At 43.8% G+C, this 12,562-nt stretch overlaps 1 protein-coding gene across 2 annotated transcripts in view; it reads left to right on the top strand.

Annotated features, from left to right (window-relative positions):
* The first annotated feature begins 5,762 nt into the window (after window positions 1-5,762).
* The window catches only part of CCDC63 (coiled-coil domain containing 63), a 57,046-nt gene continuing 50,246 nt past the window's right edge, over window positions 5,763-12,562 (top strand). For both annotated transcript variants that reach the window (XM_074321439.1, XM_019733894.2), the window contains exon 1: window positions 5,763-5,829. The gene's annotated coding sequence lies outside the window, so the exon portion shown is untranslated. The remainder of the gene's footprint in view (window positions 5,830-12,562) is intronic.

Raw genomic sequence — 12,562 nt, 5'->3', positions numbered from 1 at the left:
GTGGAGAATAGACTGTGGGGTGGCAAGAAAAGAGACAGGAAGCACAGTGAGAAGCCTACTACAGTCACCTGGCCTGAGATGGTGGTGATCTGGACCAAGGTGGGAGCCATGGAGACAAAATAAAACAGATTGAAGGGTACATTTTGAAAGGAGAGCCAAGAAGTTTGCTGATGAATTCTAGCTGGGTGATGAGAGAAAGCGAAGGATCAGGGATAACTCCTTGGTTTCCGGCTCACGCAACTGCGTGGGTGGTGATGGAAGTGTTTATTGAGATGGGGAAGATGGGCAAGAAATAGGTTTTGTTTTCTTTTTTTCTAAATTTTATTGGGGAATATTGGGGGACAGTGTGTTTCTCCAGGGCCCATCAGCTCCAAGTCGTTGTCCTTCAATCTAGTTGTGAAGGGTGCAGCTCAGCTCCAAGTCCACTTGCCTTTTTGGATCTTTAGTTGCAGGGGGCACAGCCCGCCATCCCATGCAGGAATCAAACCAGCAACCTTGTTGTTCAGAGCCCACGCTCTAACCAACTGAGCCACCCAGCCACCTGAGAAGTAGGTTTTTATATGGGCTGTTGGGGAGTGAGGAGGATGGAATGAAGTCCTATTTTGGACGCAGGAAGTTGCTATAGCCATTAGGCATCCGAGTGCGCACATCAGTTAGCAGCTGGATAGTGAGTCTGGGATTCAGGGAAGAAGGCAGGCAGGGGACTGATGAGTCATCCTGTGGGTGGTGTTTAAAGCCATGAGAGTGGATGAAATTGTGTGGGGAGTGAACGAAGACAGAGCCCTCCTCGAGACAGGAGGGTGAAGAGGACACGTGTCACTCAGAGTAGGGGACTGGCTTGCAGAATGGTGACCAGGACGTCCAGCAGCTCAGCCACAAGCCCAGAGTGGCCCTGAGGGGCCCTGGCTGGGCTCACTGCAGTGTTTTAGAAGGTGGATCTTAGATGCTGTTCATGGAGCTTTTGACCTTGTTCAGAAGGCCCTCTGATGGCATTACTGGATTTGTTGTTTACCTAACTCTTTCCTCCAAGAACTTCAGACACCTGGCTGGGGTCCCCAGGGAACCACCATCCTTCCCTTAGGGGCTTTGCCAGAATGCCAGTCAGGAAACTGGGACAGCAAATACCTCGTTCAAGGTCACAAGGGCTCAGGTAGAACTGCCTCAGAACCAATGAGGCAGGTCCCCTCATCCACCCACATCCACGGTAGTTTGGTTCATCGTGAGGCTTTTGTTTTGTCAAGTGGGGTATAAAAACAGAAACGAACTTCCCAGAATCATAAAGATGCTTTAGCAGTGGGGGGAGTGGAAGAGACACCCCAAATTAGAGAGCCTGAGGAGAGAGAAGCTTCAGTATAGAAGTTGCGGACATTTGGCTTGTCATATGGGATATAATACCATCGTTGGTTTCCACTTGGAAACTTGAGCAAAATCTGCTGTACACCAAGGCTTTGGGGATTAGATTTGTGGTTTGGGGTAGAACAATGTGCTGGAACTGGCCTCTGGAAGCTCCTGGGGTCTGAACCACATATGGGTTATGTTGGGAGTAGTCTTAAGGAGGCTGTGGAATCCCACGGAATGCTTTCTGCTCCAGACTGGAGCTCCTGGAGGTCATGGAACACACATGACTCACTTCTGTGTCCCTGTTGACCAGCATTGGATGCGAACAGAGTAGGCGATCAGGAATTGTTTGTGAAATGAATGAGCCAAGCGAGGAGTAGGTGAGAGAATGAGTGACATGTAGAGAAGGCTGTGCAGAGGAAAGAAGGGGAAAGGAAGTGGACTGACACCAACAAGCAAGGCAAAAATGAATATTCTGACAGTTTCACGTTTGGTAGCCAGTCTCCAAGATGGCCCCCAATAATTCTTGCCTCCTGAAATTCACACTGGTGCTAGTGTTCTGCTTTGTAACAAATTACCACAGTTTCTGTAGGTCAGAAGTTCTCTTTTCAGGGTTTCACGCGGCTGAAACAAAGGCATCAGAGAAGCTGTGATCTCTTCTGAGGCATGGGGTCCTCTTCCAAGCTCATGAGTTGAGTTGTTGGTAGAATTCATTTTCTGGCCGTATGATGGGAATCCCATTTTCTTGCTTCCTGTCAACAAGGCAACATTCTCAGCTCCTAGAGGCTGTTCTCAGATTCTTGCCACGTGGCCTCCTCCATAGACAGTTCATGCATAGTTATTTGCTTCTTCAAGGCCAGCAGGGGAAAATTGCTTTGAATGTCTCTGATCTCTTTTAAGGACTCACTTGATTAGGTCAGGCCACCCAGGGTGTTTTCCAAAGTCAACGGATTAAATCTCTTCTGCCATATAAGGTAATATAAGCATGAGAGTGACATCCCATTGTATTCATAAGTCCCAGTCACACACAAGGGGAGGAGATTCTACAGGACGTGCACCCCAGGGGGTGGGAGTCTTGGGGGGCTGTTTTAGAATTCTGCCTACCACCATTCTGTTGTGTAGGACCCGCCCACATTGAATAGGACTGGCCTGTGTAACCCGAAGATATTACAGGAGTGATGATGTGTGAATTCCAAGACTAGGTCATAAAAGACATTGTGGCCTTTTCCACTTTTCTCCTCTATCTCTCCTCCTCCCCCTCCATCCCTCTCCCTCTCCTCTCCTTCTCTCATTCTCTTTCTGTGGGAATAAAGCTGCCATGATGTGAGGATGCTCAAGCAGCCCTGAGTATCTCACACACACACACACACACACACACACACACACACAGAAAGGATTTATTAAAAAACACACGTGAGCCTCTGGCACTTGAAGTCCAGTACCCAGGGCGTCACAGCGCACCCTACGACCCTAAATAAGCATCCACTCTCCTCATTAACATCACTCAGGCCCCAGGAAAAAGCATCTCCACATCTCTTAGATTGTGACCTCAAAATGACATTTGTGTCCACATGCGGTGAAGCTTCATGGGTTGTGCTGCTGCCAAATGAGAGATGGACATGCTTCCAGGGCAGGGACACTTTGAACGTTGGAAGTACTTAGATAAGAGCAAAGACAAGTGAATGAACCGACAGCATAAATGCATAAGGAACACTCAGGCTTCTCTTTTGTTCCAATTTGGGGTTCTGGAGGTACTCACACGTTAGTGTAATCATTGCAACAACTGCGCCTGGCAGCTGTGGGGGACAGCCTCTCAAATGCCCCCCAATGATCTTTGCCTTCTGGCATTCACACTCCTGTGTAATCCTCTTTCCTTGAGTGTGAGTAGGGCCTGTACTTTGTTTTTAGCTGGACAGAATACAGCAAGGTGATAGGATTTCACATCTGTGAATACCTCGCATAAGATTGTGACTACTGTCTTGCTTCCAAACTTTTCTTATTGACCCTCCTCCTTGCTGGCTTTGAGCCACATGGAGAGGCTCACGTGGCATGAAACAGAGTGGGCTTCAGCCAACAGCCAGCAAAGACCTGAGGCTGTCAGTCTGCCAGCCCGTGGGGAATTGAGTCCTGAACCTCCACACGAGCTTAGAGGCAGGTCCTTCCCCAGTTGAGTCTCTGATGGGAGCCCCGTCCTGGCTGCCTGCAGCCTTCTACAACGAGACTGAAGCAGAGCGTTCAGCTAAGCCATGCCTGGATTCTTGACCATAGAAACTGTGAGATGGTAAATCTGTCTTGTTTTAAACTGCTAAATTTATGGTTATTTGTTACATAGCAATATATAACTAACACAGCAACAGAGGATCATTTTGAAATATTAAGTGATTCATGTTACCCTTAAATTTGAATATATATAGATCTAGATGTTGAAATGCATGAAATGTGATACATTCCTTTACTTTGCCTACTAGACATTGAACTCTAGGTTAGTGAGCAGTTTTATTTTTGAGTAGTTATTAGAATTTAATTAAAATTTTAAATGAACATTTGTAGCTTTATTTAAATAATTTATTTTTAAATGTTATTTTAATTGTATTTTGTGTTTTGCCTTTTGACTTTAAAAGACAATTTTAATTTAATAGATAATTTAATTTTCACAAAAAATATTTTAGGAGAAAAATAACTCTTAAAAACAAAATATTTTAAATTGTTATATTTCTGCATTTACTTTAACGTACATTTCTGATCAAAATATATTCAAACTTTGTATATTTTGATATAATTTCACTTTATTTTTTATTCCTTTAGTTCGTCACTGTTAATAGCACACAAATTATGTAAAAGTCATGATTATAGTAATATGATGAACAATTTTGCTAAAATGAAGGCAAGAAAAATAAGTTTCATGGAATAAATATATAATAATTTATTGATTACATATGTCTTTTTAAAATTATTGATTTAGACATCACTGACACATCAATACAGTATCAATACAACATGCACAATGACAATTTAATTCAGTCACCTTTGATATTTTGCCAGTTTTCAGACATGTGAAAACTGTAGCTCTATACATATTTTTGACTTTCTTGAAATTAAGGTATAGTTGTTAAAATAGGAAGTTAGAACATATTTTATCTGACAGTTTGTAAGCGTGGTTTTTACCAAGAAGACTTTTAGACACATGGCCTGTGGGCCTCCATCTGTACTCTTGTCCTGGCCCTGCAGAGATCATAGCAGGTCGGCCCAAGGTCACTCAGGTGGCAGATGGAGCCGAGATCCAAACTCCCATCTTCCTGGACTGTGAGGTCTGGGCTGTGTGAAATGTGACCGGCCTTGGGTCTGCTCATGATCCAGCGGAGGAACTGCCACCTCAGGAAGCCCATAGAAGCTGGAATACTCAGTGGTCCGGGCAGGAGAGGCTACAAAATTGTGAGGTCCCGTGCAAAATGAAACTACATTATAATTAATAAATTATTAAAATTTATTAAATGTATTAAAATTATAATTACTAAAACTGTAATTCATAAAGTAAGAATTTCCTAATGATGACAGTAGAGCACCAAAGGAAGCAGGAGGCCTTTCTAAGTGCATGGCCCTGTGCCATTATATGGGTCGCCTGCCATTGGTCAGAAGGCTTCCTGGAGGTGGTGGCTCTCAGCCCCCTTCTCATGCTTGTAATGGGTAGGATTGGATGTGGCCGAAAGAAAGGGCAAGAGTAACTGGGAAGGAGGAGGTCTGTCTGTGTATAGCACTTTATTTTAAAAACAAATTTATTTAAATAAAAAATGTGAGACAGTTCAAGGAAAAAATTAAGGAAACGAAAGCATATGTGATATGCAGATGTGGAAAAAATTATGATGAATCATCGGAATGACTGGAGTTTGGGAAATTGCTCTCTGGGTGTGTGTGTCTACAAGCATGTAATTGTGAGTTTGTGCACGTGAATTTGTATATGAATCTTTGTGTCAGTGAAGATGAGTGTGAGTCTGTGAGTGTGAATGTGTGTCTTTATAGAAGCATGTCTGAGCATGTGTGTACTATCGTATGAATGTGTGTAGGGGAGTCTGTGAGGCTGCAAACCTTTCTTCTGAACTTCTGCAAGGAGAATGTCAAATGTGGACTTGCCTACACTGGGCGTGTTTCCAACACCTGTGTATATGAGTATGTCAGCTATTGCTGCCATAATGCTATGTAACAAACAGGGAAATGGGGAAAGACTGCTAACGCAATGGACATGTGTTTTCCTTTTGGGGTGATGAAAGTGTTCTAAAGCTGATTGTAGAGATGGTTGCACAACGGTGAATATGCTAAAAAACACACAAACCATTGACGTACTATTTAAATGGGTGAATTTTATGGTATGTGAATTATGTCTCAATTCAGCTATGACACAACAACAACACTTATTTTTTTGCTCATTAGTTTCCTGGTGAACTGTGGCTCTTCTGGAATCACCTGGGCTTGGCTCCGGGCTGCAGTTGAGTTCAGGTATGTTCTATATGTTTGTTCAACAGGTCTTTCATACTCTTTGGATCAGCAATTGCTCAGGTATATTCCTTTCATGGTGAATAGCAGAAGTGCAAGGAGGTGAGCAGACACATGTAAAGTTTCTTAACGCCTTGGCTCAGAACTAGCATATCACTTCTGCCCACACTCCATTGGCTGAAAACAATTGCATGGCCAAGTCCAAGTCCAGCATCAATCAACAGGACAGGGTAATACACTTGCTTCACCCTCATGGGTTTCCCTGTCTCGGGGCTCACATGAGCCTGTGTGAGCTATCTTGCTTCTAGTCTGAGTAAAACCCAGATGTGAAGCCCAGTCTCATCCCTAGTTTTGAGACGAAATCCAGTCATACTCAGTATTTAGTGCATTTAGCAACTTTGCTGAAGATTTCAAGGCTTATGGAGAAGGATCACATGGCATATTATACAACCTTCCACTGTATTTATGGCTCCATCACTCTCCCATCTCTGCTTGGGGACTTCAGGGAAGACTTCTGGGAGGAGGTGACATTTGACCAGATCTGGAAGGCTGAGGAGGATTTGGGCACAAGACTATCATAGGAAAGAACATTCCAGGGAGAGGGAATAGCATGGATAAAGTGAGGAAATGTCTGGTATAGTTGAGGAAAAACAAGTATTTGGCACGGCTGGAGTGGAAGGTATGAGCTGGGGAGGGGTGGAGGTGAGGCTAGTGGTCCACAGGCCCATGAAGTGCTTGTACTGTGTCCATCTAGGCAAGAACTTTTCCAGAATTACCTGCCCTGTATGGTCCTGGGTTAGCACTGACTAAGGAGAAATTTGTGTGAGATTTGGAAGGTAGAAGTGAAACTGAAGCCATGCTTTTTATGCTCTGAAGGTTAAGGCAGGGCCCCAGGCAGTGTGGACACAAGTTCCAATTGTCTGTGGATCCAAGTTCATCTTCCCAGGTTCCAATTTGTCCTTGTTCTCATTCATGCCTAGCCTTTCTCCTTGATAGCTGCTCTAAGTGATACAGAGACAAGATCATTGAATAGATTCCTGTGCCAGCTCCCACAATAGTACACAGCCTAACCTTTGTAATCAATCCTTTCTTCTGTGGTGCTCATAGTGGTTCTCTGGTCTGAACCATGACTGATATAGCCGGAATCATAAAGGCCTCTCTGTGCCCCACTGAGGCATTTGGGCTTCATCTTTTAGAATGTTTTTTTCTCAAATTTCCGTCATTTGAGGGGCACTTTGACAGAGGTAATGCTAAATGTTCACCAAACCCCCTTCTTCCTGAACTTATGGCTACATCTCCAGCCTCCCTTGCAGCCAGATGGGACCATGTGATGAAGTTCTAGCTAATGAATGTGGGCTGGAGTGAAGTATGCATGCCTAGGCGCAGTCCCCAAATCCTCCCATGTGACACTGTAGACTTGCTCTCACTTCTCCAGTCTGCCAGCTGAATGCAGAAGGTCCAATGGTGGAGCCCAAGGCCTGGAGGTTTTCAGAGCTACTAGCTGGGAGGAGCCTGGGTCCCTAAATGACTCTGTGGAGCAGAACCCCCACCCCTGTGCCATGCATTGGGCTGTAACATGAGAAACAGAACTTTATTACATGAAGCCAATGAGATTTGGAATTTTTTGTTAGAGCACGTAGTCGACCTTAATGAAAACAACCATCTTCACAGTTTTAGCATAACCTTTTACTATCTGTATTGTTGATTTAATCACTTAAAAGTTCCTGTTTATAACCTTAATTTATTTAAAAAGAGAACTTCTTGTCACTATTCATAAAGAGAAAGGCAGCATCACTCATGGTAGAGAAAAGGTAATAGTAAGAAATAAATGCAGTGACAATCAAGCAATGATATGAAATGCTTGCCATATCCTTTTCCTTCCAAGAGCTCTGGAGCCTGAGACCTGCTCTCATTTTGCTATAAAGAGAAATTAATGAGTGTTTGATAGGTGTTAAAGACAGGTGAGTGCCAAATAAAGACTTTCTCTGTAATGTTCTTGAGCCATCAGTGATAATCACGCAACACTCTGAAATTACCTGAGCAGAAGAAAGCTGAACAATCTTAAAACATTTCTTTTGTGGAAAATTTCAAACATATACACATAATGTAATGAGAATAGTAATATAAGCCCCCACATGTGCGTTACCCAGCTTCAACAGCTATGAACTTTTTTGTCATTCTGGTACATCTACTATCTGTCCCCCCATTTCCTTTTTTGATGGAATATTTTAGAATAAATCCCAGGCATCATATAATTCCACCCACAAATACTTCTAACAATAAGGGCATTTGAAAAAATTCACAATACCATTATTGTGTTAAAAATCAACAATTCCTTATTATCATTTAATACTCAGTCGGTGTTCAGTTTTGTCTAATGACCACAAAAATGAGGTCTTACAGTTGTTTTGCTTAAATCCAGATCTGAACAAGAGCACACATTGCATTTGGTTGATATATACTTGATCTCTTTCAAACTTGTGGTGGATTGATTGCAATAAATGGCCTCTGTATCCACTGCCTCAGCTATGTGACTTTGCAGCTTCTTCTGTTGAGAGGTAGAGTCTGTGTCCCCATCTTGGAATCTAGACTTGATCATGTCACTTGCTTTGGCCAATAGGATGCAGCAGAAGTGATGATTTCTGAGTCTGGGCCTTGAGATGTCTTGCACGATTCCACTGAGCTTGCCCTAGACCAAAAGAACTGCCCATCTGACCACAGATTCATGAGAAATAATTGTTATTTTAAGTTCTAGTGTGGCTTATTACATAGCACTATTGTGGCAAACAGATAACTGATACAAATCGACAAAATTTCCCCTCCTTTTTAAAATGTCATTTACTTGCTAATGACACTAAGTCTTTGGTTCTTTAGCGTCTGACATTTTAGATTTTTGCTAATTACATCCCATGTGTCATTTAATGTTAGTCCCCATATTTCTTGTAAACTGGTAGTAGGCCCACAATGTCTGGTTATCCTGCTCTGAGTATTGTTAAGATTGATCAGTGAGCAGCAAATAATTTTAGATGAGGTTATACCAGGGAGAATTCCTGGGGGAATCAGGCTTGAGTTGGGCCTCTTTCAAGGACAAATAGGATTTAGATAGGCCCAGAGAAGGAGGAAATATTCTAACTGAGGAGAGAAGGTTAGAGAGTGTTCTGAAAATACAGAGCAAAAATTGGTTAATCATCCTCATATCTGCTTCCATTGTTATCCTCTGGTCTGGAGGATAGGGCAAGAACCAGATTGCATCTCAGATTCTAATTCTAATAGGTTGGTAATGGGTGCATGAAGTACTTTGTTGGAATACATTGTGAAATCACATTCCTGCTCAGTGGGAAAGACTTCTGTGATCTACTAGTGATGTCTGTTGTGGGTCTGGGGTGCTGAGCAGTGGTATGACTGCTGTGAATCTGCCTAAAATCAGTGACTCTGCCCCACCTCAGGAACTTTGACATTAGACCCTAGAAGGAAATAAGAACTGAATGGGATACCTGACATGGACTGTGGCAGACCTTGTTGGCTGCTTACCAACCCCCATTCACCTTTTTGTCTTTGTTAATGGAACTTTAGATGATAGAGATTGATTTAAACATGAACAGTGACCCAGTTCTGGCCAGTGAGAAATAAGGGAAGTCTGCTCCTGGGGCTTCTGCAGAATTTTTTCTTCCTGAATTAAAAGGAATGTGTGAAGAGATGCTTCCCACCCCAACTTCCTGTGGAGATGGTTGTGTAAGGATATGATGCCTGGAGCAGTGGCAGCCATTTTGTGGCTATGAGGAGACGTGGCCAACACGTCAAGGATGGTGGAGAAATAGGGAAAGAACCTGGGTTTTTGAAGTTGTTGAGTTATGAACAAACTCTGGAACCACCAGACCACCAGTTTCTACATCAGTTGTTATGTAAAAAGTAAACCTCTTTTATTTCATCCATGTTTAGCCAGGCATTTTTTCACTTGTAGCCAAAGACAACCCAAAGTACATACAGACCATCTTCTGTGCTTCATGGACATAGTTCAAGCTAGTATTTTCAATCCATGGCTGAGTCACAAAAATAATTTACTGGGTCATGACCAACATAAAAAATAGCATAGATAATAACGAGAATGCACACACATAAAAAGAATAAGTGTTGTTGCAGCACTATTGTTTTAATTATGTGTGTCCCAGGTTAGGTTCTCCAAGGAAGCAGAGCCTGAGACAGAGGTTAGTGTATGGGAATGTCCTTGAGATCAACTCCTGTGGAAGGGCGGGGCAGGAAGCAGGAGTGGGCAGGGGTGAGGTCAACCTAATATGGGGGCTCAGCAATAACCTTGATTAACCCCGCAAGGAATCTAGGACCCAGGAGTTAAATTGGGTCTTCAGAATTGTCTTGTGTTGGGCCAGGATAGCCAGGTCTTTATCCTTCCCTTAATTAGTCACTGGACATGAGCCACCCCAGGAAAGGGTTGTGACCTTGGGCAAGGTGGCTCCCTGAAGGTGAGGCAGGGACTCAGCCCAAGGGGCTGACAGCTGGAGGCTCTCTGCAGGTAGCACTCCCAGAAGCTGGGGCAACAAAGCCTTCCTTGGAGGAGGATGGAGCATTTCAAGCCCATCATTGTGTGTGTGTGTGTGTGTGTGTGTGTGTGTGTGTGTGTGTGTGTGTGTGTGAGAGAGAGAGAGAGAGAGAGAGAGAGAGAGAGAGAGAGAGAGAACCAGATTGTGATGCAAATGTATTTCTTTTTGTGGGATCTGGTTAAAGCAGTTTGCAAGCCTCTGGCTAGGCTGTTGCATTTCCACCTGAGTTGTTTTCCTTCTGATTGCCTTTCGGGGTGTAGTCACTTTTTCCAAGGCTCTGCTTTGCTTTCGAGAGGCAGCCCTGTCTTGGCGAGACAGCCCCCTGGCATATTTAAACACTAACGAGGAGCTGAGCTGTTGGTGCCTCCCATACATTAAGAAATGACTGCAGCTGCCAATGTCCCAAATGAAAATGACTAAGGAGGATTAAAGCCAGGTGATGTCATCCTCATCCCTGCGTCCTCTGGTCCTCCCGGTGCCCCTTTAGCCTGTCTTGGTGGGCTTCTCTTTACCACAGTTCATTTCTATTTCCCTTCCCCAGCAGATTGTCTTTAGCAATTGTATTTTAAGTCATGTAATTATAAGGGGGTGAGAGGCTCGGAACAAGCTCTGCTCTTGGGAAAAATCTGGAGGAACCTCTTACGCTGTTGGTTTGCAACACCCTCCATTAGTGGCTCCTTGATTGTTGCCTAGAATAGCGGGGGAAGGAGGGTGAAAACCAGAGGAGCTGTGCCTCTGCCCTCTGAATAGGAAAGAAAGCCCCAGGCTTCTGCAGAGCTAGAATTACAGTCAGGCTTCCCTGGCCAGAATCCCCTGGGGAGCTTGCTAAAATGCAGATTCCTGGACGCTTCCAAAGATCCAATGAACTGGGCTCTCTAGGGGATGGGACTCGGGAATCTGCCTTTACAAAAAATCTTTTCGAGCCGGCCTGGTGGCTCAGGCGGTTAGAGCTCCATGCTCCTAACGCCAAAGGCTGCCGGTTCAATTCCCACATGGGCTAGTGGGCTCTCAACCACAAGGTTGCCAGTTCGACTCCTGCAAGGGATGGTGGGCTGCGTCCCCTGCAACTAGCAATGGCAACTGGACCTGGAGCTGAACTGGCACCCTCCACAACTAAGATTGAAAGGACAACAACTTGACTTGGAAAAAAGTCCTGGAAGTACACACTGTTCCCCAATAAAGTCCTGTTGCCCTTCCCCAATAATAAAAAAAAATATTTTCACTTTGAAATAATTCCACTCTTGCTGAAATGTTGCAAGAATCGTGCAAAGGACTCATGTATATGATTTATCCTGATTTTTGCCACATTTGCGCCATCATTTCTCTTTCCATATATAAATATGCATATTGTTTGTTTCTGAATCATTTGAGAAGTTGCAAATGTGATGCCTCTTAAGAACAAGGAAATTCTCTTACGTAACTACACCATGCAGTACTATTATCGAAGCCACATTCCATAGCAAATTTCCCTAATTGTCCTCCACCTGCCTTTGTTAATAATCCAGAATCACACAATGCTTTTAGTGGTCATTTCTTTTTTGTCCTTTTTAATCTGAAAGAATTCCTCAGACTTTTTTTTGTTTTGTTTTTGTTTTGTTTTTCGGTCGTTCATGACCTTGACATTTTGAAGCATCTAGACCACTTGTTGGGGAGAATGTCCCTCCGTTTGCATTCATCTGGGGACCCTGTATTTTTAACATCTCCCTTGACCCTGAGCCCTTTGAGAGGGTTAGGCAGCCCTAAGATACAAATACTCAAAACTCTTACCTCTCAGTAATGCCCAAAGGACATTTTTAAAAAATAGCTTTGTGGGGCACCAGATTTAGCTCCTTACAGGGTTTAGAGTTTGGGTTTTTTTTGGGTTTTTTTGGTTGTTTTTTTTTAACATCTGATTTACTCGGGACTCAAATCCCAGAGATTTCTTAAATTGCCTGGGTTGCTAAGCACTGGAGTCTGAAGGGATTCCACTGGGCCTTTAATTTCTCTGACTTTGATCCTCTGGAAGGTGGGAGGGTTCTGGCAAGGTCAGCAAGCAGGTTGCTAATTTGGGGTGGGAGGTGGTCTGGGGGGAAGCAGAAGGGGACAGAGGAGGCAAGACTGGTGGGAAGAAACACAGCAACCATTTCCTCCACAGCGTGACATGTAGGGAGCTCGGAGCTTGGGGGGATTTCCTCACCCAG

Source organism: Rhinolophus sinicus, linkage group LG16 (assembly GCF_036562045.2).
Source record: "Rhinolophus sinicus isolate RSC01 linkage group LG16, ASM3656204v1, whole genome shotgun sequence".
Taxonomy (NCBI): domain Eukaryota; kingdom Metazoa; phylum Chordata; class Mammalia; order Chiroptera; family Rhinolophidae; genus Rhinolophus; species Rhinolophus sinicus.
The sequence above is the reverse complement of the archived record's forward strand: the minus strand, read 5'-3'. Positions and strand labels throughout refer to the sequence as shown.